The sequence below is a fragment of the Apodemus sylvaticus genome, chromosome 10 (genome assembly GCF_947179515.1).
Source record: "Apodemus sylvaticus chromosome 10, mApoSyl1.1, whole genome shotgun sequence".
Taxonomy (NCBI): Eukaryota; Metazoa; Chordata; class Mammalia; order Rodentia; family Muridae; genus Apodemus; species Apodemus sylvaticus.
The window spans coordinates 26238692-26250574 of record NC_067481.1 but is presented as its reverse complement, the minus strand read 5'-3'; positions in this window follow the sequence as shown (position 1 = coordinate 26250574).

Here is an 11883-nt window from a genome sequence, read left to right as displayed (position 1 = left end):
ACATTTTTATTATGTTTGTGTGTGTGTGTGTGTGTGTATGTGTACGTGCACAAACGAGTATGCGCGTGGATGCTCATGCATGCATATATGTGCAAGACGGTTTCAGAAGTGAGTTTTCTCTTTCTACCCTGTGAATCCCAGGAATGAAAGAAACTCAAGTCATCAGGCTTGGCAGCCAGGGTCTTCACCTGCTAAGCTGCATTACGGGCCATAATTTGTTTCATCTTATTTATTTATCAACAAGATCTCTACATGTGTCCTGGGTTAGCCTAGAGCAATCAAATCAGCAGCTCCCCTATTTCAGCTCTGAATGCAGGTTTTACTACCTTGCTCAAACTTGTCCTGCAGAACAGATGACCCACAAGTAGCTGCCACCACCTTCTTCATGCCGGGATCATTTTTTGTTTTTATTTATTTTGAGGCAGGATCTCTCTGTGCATCCCTGTTAAGTCTGGAGCCCATTATGCAGCATACTCACGGAAATCCACCTGCCTCTGCCCCGCAGGGTCTATGCAACCACAGCTGGCCCTGTTTGGTCACTTTGAATAAATTCCTAAGTATCATACACAGAATAGCAGTGACTATCTTCCTCCTTCCCGTCCCTCTAGGGTCCCAGGCGACAGGGGAATGGAAGGTGCAGAGAAGCAAGGCTCTCGTTGGAGAGGGGTAAAAGAGTCGTGGAGAGATCTTCTGGATTTTCCTACACTGTCCTGATCATTTTCTTTTACAACCTGTGATGGATTGAATATGCTCAGCCCAGGGAGTGGCACTATTAGCAGGTGTGGCCCTGTTGGAGTAGATGTGTCACTGTGGATATGGGCTTTAAGACCCTCATCCCAACTGCCTGGAAGCTAGACTTCCACTAGCAGCCTTCAGATGAAGATGTAGAACTCTCAGCTCTGCCTGTACCATGCCTGCCTAGATGCTGCCATGCTCCTGCCTTGATGATAATGGTGGACTGAACCCCTGAACCTGTAAGCCAGCCCCAATTAAATATTGTCCTTATTATGTTGCCTTGGCCATGGTGTCTGTTCTCAGGAGTAAAACCCTGACTAGGACACAACCCAACTTCAGGTAAACTGCATAAATGTGTACAATAATTATTTGTGTGCATGAGAGACAGAGAAAGAAAGGGATCAGAAACTGTGCTGTGGAGTTAGATGATGCCAGATATGGTTATGACACGCTGGGACGCTGGGGACATAAATTTTTGTTTTGTTTTGTTTTTTTGTTTTGTTTTTTCCGAGAAAGGGTTTCACTGTATAGCCCTGGCTGTCCTGGAACTCACTCTGTAGACCAGGTTGGCCTCTAAGTCAGAAATCTGCCTGCCTCTGCCTCCCAGAGTGCTGGGATTACAAGCGTGTGCCACCACCGCCCAGCCTGGGGACATAACTTAATGGCAGAACATTACATGCCGAAGGCCCTGAATTTGATTCCCAGCACTACCCCCCCCCAAAAAGGAGAGAGTATTTTGAAATGGTTTGCATCTCAGAAGCAAGGAAGGGGAAGGGTGAGGGAGGCGCCGAAATTTGCTGAGATTTACCTCAGTCTTACCAGCAGACAACTTCAGTCTTAACAGCAGGCAACTTAGGCCTGGCAGAGTGCAGGCCTTAGGGTTATTTAATATTCAGTAGCTGGGAGTGCAGACCTGAAGCCAGTCTTCTACTCTCTGTCTAGAGCTCCAGATCAAGTCTGAGCAAGTGCAGTGGCGCCTTCCGGAACCTGCTGATTAACCTTGTAAAATCCAGGGCGAGTTCTTCACGGAGGAAAGGCCCATCCTCCCTCCCCCAGCCCTCCCCCCTCTCTTTGCCTGGGACAGCTGTTAATAGGACAATTACCCAAGAAGCAAAAGAAAGATCCCATGCTAATGTGTCATCAGTCCCGGTATATCCATTAAATCAGACTGAGGAGTTGGCTGGAAAAAGTGAGAGCATGCCCTTGCCCCCTCCCTAAGGGAGGGGCAGACAGCCACCAGTAAAACCAGGCCTTGCACGGCGGCTGCCTTGGCTGCAGTACCAGAGAAGAGCAGTGGGAAGTCGAGATGAGAGTTGGTTGTAAGGCACAGCAGTTTGGGGTCACCGAAGAGGTAGCCAAGGGGCCATTGAAATGGCTTACATCTGATGATCTGAGTTTGGTTCCTGGGACTGACACGGAGGAAGAAGAAAACTGACTCCACAGAGCTGTCCTCTAACATCCACAGGGATGCTGTGACGTGTGTATGCCACTGCAGGCACGCATGCACAAAGTAATTAAAAATTTTAAAAGGGGCAGCTAATTCTAAGGCATACACCGAGGTGCCCACTCCTCCTGGGGATGCACGTTGACTCTGCCACCTCTCCAATAGGACAAGCTGCTTCTGTAGACACCTGTGCCCTCTAGTCATGCCTGAAGATTGAGTGAGGTAGAGGGCTAGAGTCAGGTAGCCCTCAGAGAAAGGGCTGGGGGTCGGGCAGTGACTGGAACCTGCTTTGTCTTCAAGTGCTGCCTGTCTAGGTGTCCATTATCTTCCCCTCTTTAAAAATGTCTGAAGGGCTGGGTATCGTAGGGCATGCTCACAGAGGCGGATCCAGCTTTTGGACAGAAACCAGCAGATCTTTATGAGTTCCAAGCCAGTTAGGACTACCTGCTGAGACCTTGTCTCAAAACAAAACAAAATTGTTTAGCTTGATGTGGTGACTGGTGGTCTGTAATCTCAGGAAGGTGGAGCAAGAGAACTGAGAGGCAAGGCCAGATTACATGGTGAAACCCTGCATTAAAAAAAAAATAGTACTCAGAACTCAGTTATGTTATGTGAATATGTCTTTATTTTAACCCCCAGGTGTGGGATGTGGGGCTGCCTCAGATTGTCCACAGCAGCTGACTAGGATGCGCCTCGTGCTCTGGCAGGGGTGTGATTCTGCCAGCTGGAACTCTGGGGGCTCTTTAGAGGGTATAAAAATGCCAGAGCCCTGAGAGGCTGTGGCAGCTGTTGCTCCCCCTGCTGCTGTGGTTTGTCTAGTGATCCGAAGAGAGGAGAAGAAATTGGATCTCCTAACAACAACAAAGGTTGCACTTGCCTCAAGGAACTGAATGCTCCTAATCAGCAGGAAGTAGTTTAAAGAGATCTACACCCTAACCTTCTTTCTTGCCTACCTGGTTTAGGGGGTTGGAAGAGATTGGGATAGAAAAGGGTAGTAGATCTAAGAATCCAATACAGTAGCCAAAAAGTTACAACTGCACGGTGGTGTATCTTATAATACTAGCATTCCGGAAGTGGGGGCAGGAAGATTTGGAGTTCAAGGCTAGCCTCCTTATATAACAAGTGTGAGGAGAATCCTAGGCTAGCCTGGGATACATGAGAACTGTCTTTACAAAACAAACCATACATAGTAATGTCTCTCCCTTTCTCTAGCACTGTGTAATCCAGGGGAATGGATCAGATGACTGCCTGGGATTGCTTTCCTTGAGCCCTCCTGAGAGATTCTGGGGGTATATCCTGTCAATACTACAATGTTAACATGTCTTACAAAGGAAATTGGCCGGGCTGTGGTGGCGCACGCCTTTAATCCCAGCACTTGGGAGGCAGAGGCAGGTGGATTTCTGAGTTTGAGGCCAACCTGGTTTACAGAGTGAGTTCCAGGACAGCCAGGGCTACACAGAGAGCCCTGTCTTGAAAAACAAAAAACAAAAAACAAACAAAAACAAACAAACAAAAACAAACCCAAAGGAAATCAATTTGGTTTTCCAACTACTTCAGGCATCTAGTCTGGTTCCTTCTGTGGAATCATCCTTCGAAAGTGTGTTCCCATCAGCCTGTCAGAAGAGGCAAACCTCCATGGGCTGCCAGCCTCTCTTCTGTACCCCATTGCCCCAATGCTTCTCAACCTTGGCTGCACTAGAATCATCTACAGAGTCCAGGGAAAGATCCAGGAAGCAGTCCGACCCCAGACTGATTAGATCCGCTCCCCATTCCCTTCAGAACCGAATATCAGTTTTTTGTAAAGATTTCCTCAGATGATCCTAATATATAGACAGAGTAGAGAACAACTCACTAGCTTGGAACAAGAATCCAGGTAGAACAAAAACAACAGCCACCCTAATGCCCAGACTAGAGTCATCGTCCAACTCTAGGGCGTGCTCTTGACCTCTGCAATGAAAACACTCCATTGTTCATTCATGGCTCTGTAGAGCATTTTTTGAAGCTGAACTCAACCGTCCCATAGGTCTCCCAGAATTGCCCCAAACAAAATTGAGTAATGTTCGCTGTGTGGCTCTCGACCTGACCTGTCGCAATCAGGCATGGTGAGGTAGGGAGAGAGGGTGTTTCAGATGTAGATGGGTTTAAAAATCCCAGCTTTAGCACTAATTGGACTAGCCTTAGCTAAATGAAGACAACATAGTTACTGACAAATCTTAAAACTCAGATTACAGCCAGGCAAGGGGGTGCCTAGCACTTGGGAGATTGACTCAGAAAAACAGCCGAGTTCAAGGCTAGACAGAGCTGTATAGTGAGTTCCGGACCAGCCAAGGCTACATAGCAAGACACTGTCTCAGAACAAAGAAAAAAGTCAGAGTATGTATGTAAAGCCATTCATAAATGAGGTTGAGCTGAGTATAAGATTTATGTGTTTTGGTTTCTTTTAGACAAGATCTCATGTAGATGAGGATGGTCTCAAGCTTACTAAGTAATCAAGGTGACTTTAACTCCTGCTGCCCCCGCCTCTGCCTCCCGAGTACTGGGAATACAGACATGCACCACCATGCCAGGCTTCCTTTCTTGGCCACTTCTCTCTTGCCACCCACTCTGCAGCTTTGTCTCAGAGAAAGCAGAGGCTCTGAAGAAGTGAGGGCTGTCTCCAGAACGGTCCACCGAAACCCATCCGACAGATAGAGCAGGGACAAAGTCAGTCTCTGACCAGCACAACGCACGTCTCAGATTCTGAGGCGCACACATCTCCCCCTTTTGACATTAGAGCAGGAAGGACTGAGGAGAGAGCGCTTTCTTCTTGTCACACTGGAACAGATGCTGAAATCCCAGGACAGACAGCACAGACACGGCAGCAGCAGGGGGTGACTCAGAGGAACTGGAATGAGCCCCTCTCCAAGAACTGCCAAGGCCTTCCCACAGGAGAACCCCACTGGAAACGCCTGTCTCTGGGGGCTCCAGAAGAAAGGGAACAGTCATGAGTGCAGCTGTGACCTGGGCTCTGAATTAGAGAGGTACAGCCCCCAATATTACACAAGCATACAATCCTGGAGGAAGCAGAGGAAAGAAAACCCCAAAGACTACATGTTGGTTTTGTCTTTAAGAATTTATTTTGGTAGCCGGGCAGTGGTGGTGCACGCCTGTAATCCCAGCACTCTGGGAGGCAGAGGCTGGCGGATTTCTGAGTTCTAGGGCAGCCTGGTCTACAGAGTGAGTTCCAGGACAGCCAGGGCTACACAGAGAAACCCTGTCTCGAAAAAAACAAAAAACAAAAACAAAAAAAAAATCAAAAATAAATTAAGAATTTATTTTGATTTCGTGTGTGTGTGTGTGTGTGTGTGTGTGTAAATGTCACATGGATGTAGTCCTTGTGGAGCCCAGAGAGAGAGAGAGAGAGAGAGGGCTTTGGAGGCCCTGCCGCTAGGGCTAGAGTTACAGGAGACTGTGAGCTGCCTCACTTCCATGATGTTCATTAAGCTCAGGTGCTCTGGGAAGTGAAGCAAGGGCTCTCTCACCCTCCCTCCCTCCCTTCCCTCCCCTCTTTCCTTGGTTTTCCAAGACAGGGTTTCTTTGTATAGTCCTGGCACTCATTTTTGCTGGGACTAAAGGCGTGCGCCGCCATCTCTGTTAACTGGTGAACCATCTCTTCAACCCTTGTTTTTTATTTTGTAGATTTTTTTGTTGCTGTTTTAATAAAGATTTATTTATTTTATGTATATGAGCACACTGTAGCTGCCTTCATGAACTCCAGAAGAGGGCATTGGATCCCATTACAGATGGGTGTGAGCCACCATGTGGTTGCTGGGAATTGAACTCAGGACCTTTGGAAGAGCAGCCAGTGCTCTTAACCGCTGAGCCATTTCTCCAGCGCTTGTTTTGCTTTGTTTAGACAGGGTCTTTCTATGTTGTTCTGACTGTCCTGTAACTCACTGTGTAGACCAGGCTAGCCTCAAACTAAAAAGAGATCTCACTGTCTCCACTTCCCAAGTGCCGGGATTAAAGGTGTGTGCCACCTTGTTTTTCTTTTTGAGGCAGAATCTCCCTATGCATCCAGGTTGTCCTCAAACTTGCAATCCTCCTGCCTTAGTTCTTTTCAGAAGCTAGGATTACAGGCATATAACACAGGAATGTATTTTGTGTGGCAAGTGTGTGCTTGTTCATGCCTGTGTGGGTGCACATGTGTGTAGGCCACAGGACAAGCTCAGGTATCATGTTCACGAATGCTGCCCTCCTGCTTGATACTGGCCCTCTTACTGACCCAGAATTCCCAGTTAGACTAGAATGGTTGACCAGCAAGCAAGCCCCAGAGATCCTCATATGGCTGTCTGCCAAGAACGGCCGCCCATGCTTGATACTTTCTTGGATCTGAAGGCTGAACTCAGGTCTAAGGCTTGTGAGGCAAACTCTAGTGACTACCTGGCCATGGCTTCTTAACTCAGGGCAGACTACCAGGCTAATTATCTGCTGCTGCACCTGTATGCTTTTCCAGTTCTGGCTATGAACTGGGAAGTCCTCTCCTGTGATACCTTGTGAATGACACTGCCCAACGTCATCTCCATTTAGGAGTCTGAATGTCTGCTTGGAAACTCACTAAAGGTGTTTTTTGTGGGGGAGGGGTTTCAAGACAGGGTTTCTCTGTGTAGCCTGGCTGTCCTGGAACTCACTCTGTAGACCAGGCTGGTCTCAAACTCAGAAATCCACCTGCCTCTGCCTCCCAAGTGCTGAGATTAAAGGCGTGCGCCACTACCGCCTGGCCCACTGACGTTGTTTTAGCTGTCAGGTCCGAAGTCTCCCTCCCCTCAAATGGCGGTGCTGGTAACACTGTCCTAAATACAAGGACTCTGGCCCCCAGTAAACAATTGTTTACTTTTGTTACTGGGTGAGCAAGGGTAAAGATTTCTGCTCACTAGAAAAAGTAGATCTCAGAATGACGATCTGTGTTCACTGGGAACCTCCCTTGACCTTCCTCCAAAGGCCAGCTACTTGTGGCAAGGATACCTAGTTCCTGATCAATCAAGCAGCCTCTATCAACTCAGATCCCTACTCTGCTAACTGTCATTTAAGATCTACTCTCTCAGGGGCTGGAGAGATGGCTTAGAGGGTAAGAGCACCGACTGCTCTTCCAAAGGTCATGAGTTCAAATCCCAGCACCCATGTGGTGTCTCACAACCATCTGTCTTCTGGTGTCTGAAGACAGCTTCCGTGTACTTATATATAATAAATAAATAAATCTTAAAAAAAAAAGATCTACTCTCTCTTCAGCCATTTTGCTATTCTCTCTGTGCCCTACCCCACCCAAGAGATGGCCTTGACAGTTTGATCCCCAATAAATCTTTATTTCTGCCCATGAAGCAGTCTAGTTCAGTAGCTCCTCTGCCCCATCGGTTACAGTCATCATCACTGAGAGGTGGTTTGGAGAATCCCAGGAGCTCTGCTGAGGCTTTCAGAGGGACTATCATTGAAGAACATCTCATTTTAAAAAATTGTTTTTCTTTATTTTATATGCAGGGGTGTTTTTCCTGCATGCATGTTGGTGCACCACAAACTTCCAGTGCGCACGGGAAGCAGATGAGGGCATTATCTGCGTTGGGACTGGAGACACAGACAGTTGTGAGCTGCCATGTGGGTTCTAGGAACTGAACCCAGGTCCTCTGGAAGAGCAGCCAGTGCTCTTAACCACTGAGCCATCTCTCCAGCCCTCCTCCCAGCTCCTTATTACCTCCCTGCCTGGCACCTCCCTCATTGCCCCTGTAGGGCCACCACAGCACCCTCAGGCTCCATCTCCCCAGGTCTTCAGTCCCTCCTTTGGAAGATCGACCTACTTCCAGTATGGGTACCACGTACCAGACAGAAGCTGGGGAATGACTCCAGGAGCTTCTGGATGCTGTTCTAATACAGATGAGCTCAAAAAATAGACTGTTGCAAAAATATTAAGGTTCTGCCGGGCAGTGGTGGCGCACGCCTTTGATCCCAGCACTTGGGAGGCAGAAACAGGCAGATTTCTGAGTTCGAGGCCAGCCTGGTCTACAGAGTGAGTTCCGGGACAGCCAGGGCTATACATAGAAATCCTGACTCCAAAAAAAAATAAATAAATAAAAATAAAACAAAAAAAATAAGGTTCTGAAAGAATCAAATCTCTGTTTCCCTTAAGTTGTAAAATAACTTCTCTGTGTTTGGGGAGTCGGCTGGCTTCTCCCCAAGCTTCTGGAACTGCTCTGGGCACTGGCAGCCTTGGTGACCTTGAGCACACTGAACTGCAGTCTTGCTCGGGGACTTGTCCTCACCCACTGGGATGATGTTACCTATCTGCGGGCCCCCGAAGAAGCAGGGGACAGGTGCACAGACATAGTCTTTATTTTCTTTTTAATTTTTAAAGACTTATTTATGTATTATATGTAAGTATATTGTAGCTGTCTTTAGATGCCCCAGAAGAGGACATCAGATCTCATTACAGATGGTTGTGAGCCACCATATGGTTGCTGGGAGTTGAACTCAGGACCTTCGGAAGAGCAGTCAGTGCTCTTAACCACTGAGCCATCTCTCCAGCCGCAGACATGTTCTTGTAGTGCTTTTCAAAGCAATTATAGTAGAGATGTAATAGAGAGAGTCCCTGTGGGTGATCATGGTTTCCTTCATCCTCATCTTAGTCACCTTACTGGGTGGCCACCTTATGTGGTGGAGATATCACCACGTATGGGGCCTTTCTTTTCTATATAGGTGCCTTCCACGGACTCTTTGACTATCTAGACGCCTACTCTGATGTTCTTGTAGTAGGGAGGAGAGGGCTTGTTCTTGCCAGTTTCTCCCAGCCGAACCCTCTTCTTGTTTTGAAAGATCCTGGGTGAGCATGCTCAGCCTGAATACCCACAATCTTCCCTGCAGCCTGAGAAAAAGCCAAGTCAGTTGTATAATATATCCAGCCAGCATGACCACCAATATGACTTCTCATCATCTAGAATCCAGACAAAATGCCCAAAGCCTGAGTCCCTGCCACACACACGATGCACCAGATATTGTTGACTATATTCACAATGACAACTCTGATCGCCTGCAAGGCAGACATGGTCACACCTCCACAGAAAGGCTACTAGGGTGTGTTGCTGGCTCTCTGTTACTTTCTTCTGTTCCTAGTTCAAGTCTTACTTGTTTGCTTAGTTGGATTGTCATTGTGACATTTATTTATTGTATGTGTGTGTCCATTTGCCGGTGCGTGCCTCAGGCATGTCTTTAACCCCAGTCCTTGCTCTAGGGCCCTGGGAGGGACTGAGGCACATACATATCTTACATACCAACGGAGGCTCTCCCAGCATCCCTCAGTCCCACCTGGCATACCCTGCACCCCACCCTGAACTTTCCAGCCCAGACGCTGGGCTGCCCTTCCCCCAAAGGCTCCTCCCCACATAATCCAGACATTTTGGTCTCTCTTTCTTTCTCTTTCTCTTCTCCTTCTCTTCTCTCTCTGAACCTTTTCTCTCTTTCTCTCCCTGCTCCCCCGGGAAACTCCCCTGGCCTTCAACCCTTGGGGACAGTGGACTGGCCTTAGAGCAGCATCCCAATAAACCTGCCTTTAATATAATCTAATCTGGCTCATTTCACCAGTGGAGAAATAACCTATCACCTGGTACTCACTCGGGAGGCAGAGGCAGGAGGATCTCTCTGAGTTTGAGGCCATGTTCCAGGATAGCAAGGGCTACACAGAGAAATCTCAACTTGAAAAACAAAACAAAACAAAACAAAGCAAGAGGAAAAAAGAAAAGAAAGAAACTTCGGACCTGGAGAGACAACTTAGCCATTAAGAGCACTGACTGCTCTTCCAGCCGACCCATCATCCGCAGGGCAGTTCATACCTAGTAGAGTCACTGTATGGGATGCATTGTGCTCCTCTCTATCCTGAATAGCTCCTGAATAAAAGACACAGAAACTCTGTATCGTTGTTCCAAGCTGTTTGCACTATGCTGGGCAGGTTCTGAGCTATCCTAACCTACATCCCAGCCAGCTGTGTTACTTGCTGGTTGAGTCTCCCCCAGCCAGCTCTGCTCTGTGTGTGTGTGTCCTCGGGGAGCATTTCTCTTGGCCATGTGCTCCTGGTCCACCCTGCCTTCAAGACTTCCTCCTCCTCTTCCCCCTTTTCTCTTTCCTTCTCTGGGTATCTCTGGAAACCCCTCACTCAACTCTAAGTCCCTCCTTCCTTTCCTTTCTGCCCAGTCATAAGCCTCAGCCGTTTACTGACCAATTAGGAGCTATTGGGGAACATTCTTGACAGTACATTCTTTATAGTAATACAGTGCCCCAAGATCAGGTTACAATCTGGATAGGGGCACAGAACTCAGCTTCTGAATACACAGCACACAAAACTCAGCCCAACACATATCTGTCTGTAACTCTACTGACACTCTTGAACAGACAAACAGACAGACAGACAGACAACAGACAGGTAAAACACCAATGCACATAACATAAAATAATGTATATATTTTAGGTCAGAAGACTAATTGGTTCTTCCTCTTGCTATGTCCATTCTGGGGATTAAACTGAGGCCAGAAAGGAAGCATGGAGACAGGCGGCAGTGGGACCCAGCGCGTGAGAAAGCGTGAGCAGCAGAGGAGCCTTTTGATGAGCAATTATATTATTATTATATTAGAGTAGTATCATTATCATCATCACTATTTGGACTTTCAAGACTGGTTTCTTTGTGTAGCCCTGGCTGTTTTGAAACTCTCTAGACCAGGCTGGCCTTGAACTGCCTGCCTCTGCCTCCCAAGTACTAGGACTAAAGGTGTATACCTATACCACCCCACACTCAGATCATTCTTCTTCTTATTTATTATTATTGCAGCAGGCTCTCTCTATGCAGCCCTAGCAGGCCTAGAACTTGCTGCATGGACCAGGCTGGCCTCAAGCACACAGAAGTACACCTGTTTCTGCCTCCCAAATGCTGGGATTAAAGGCATGCACCACCATACCAGGCAGTTAGTTTGTTTGTTTGCTTGCTTTTGTGTGTGCTAACTTGACCACCATGTGTGTGCACCACGTGTGTGTGAAATGCCCGTGAAGCCAGAAGAGGGTGTCCAATCCCCCTGGAATCCGAGTCACTGGTGGTTATGAGCCTGACCTTAGGTCTCCTGCAAGAACAGCGGATACTCTGACTGTGGAGCTGTCTCTCCAGTCCCCTGGATGAGGATATTGAAGAAGAAACTTTCAAGACACGAGGTTGGCTCAGTGGGTAAAGGCACTGGCCACCAAGACTGACAACCAAAACACAACTCCCAGGACCTAGAAGGTAGAAGGGGAGAATTAACTCCTGTAAATTGGCCTCTGACCTCCACCCTCCACGAGAGTGCTGACACACCCTTCCCCATCAATAAGCAGTAAGTAAATAAATGGGTAAATATAAGGATCAGTAAGTGTAGTTTTTAAAAAACAAAAAAAGGTGAACGTTGGGAAGAGAAAGGCTTGATGTCTTAAGGAGAAGGAATTTTCTGGTGTGAGCCTTTGTGAAGTTCTACTCTGAGGCCCTCAAGGGCAGAATGGGAAAACCTGTCCCGTCCCAAGCCTGGGAACCCTCCTACTCAGCCCAGCCAGCTTGAAAAGGTCACATGGAGTCTGACTCTTCTCAATGGCTATGTCTGAAAACACCTCCTCCTTGGGCACAGTGGCTTTTGACATACAAAGAGAGCGCTCATGTAAAAGACACATCT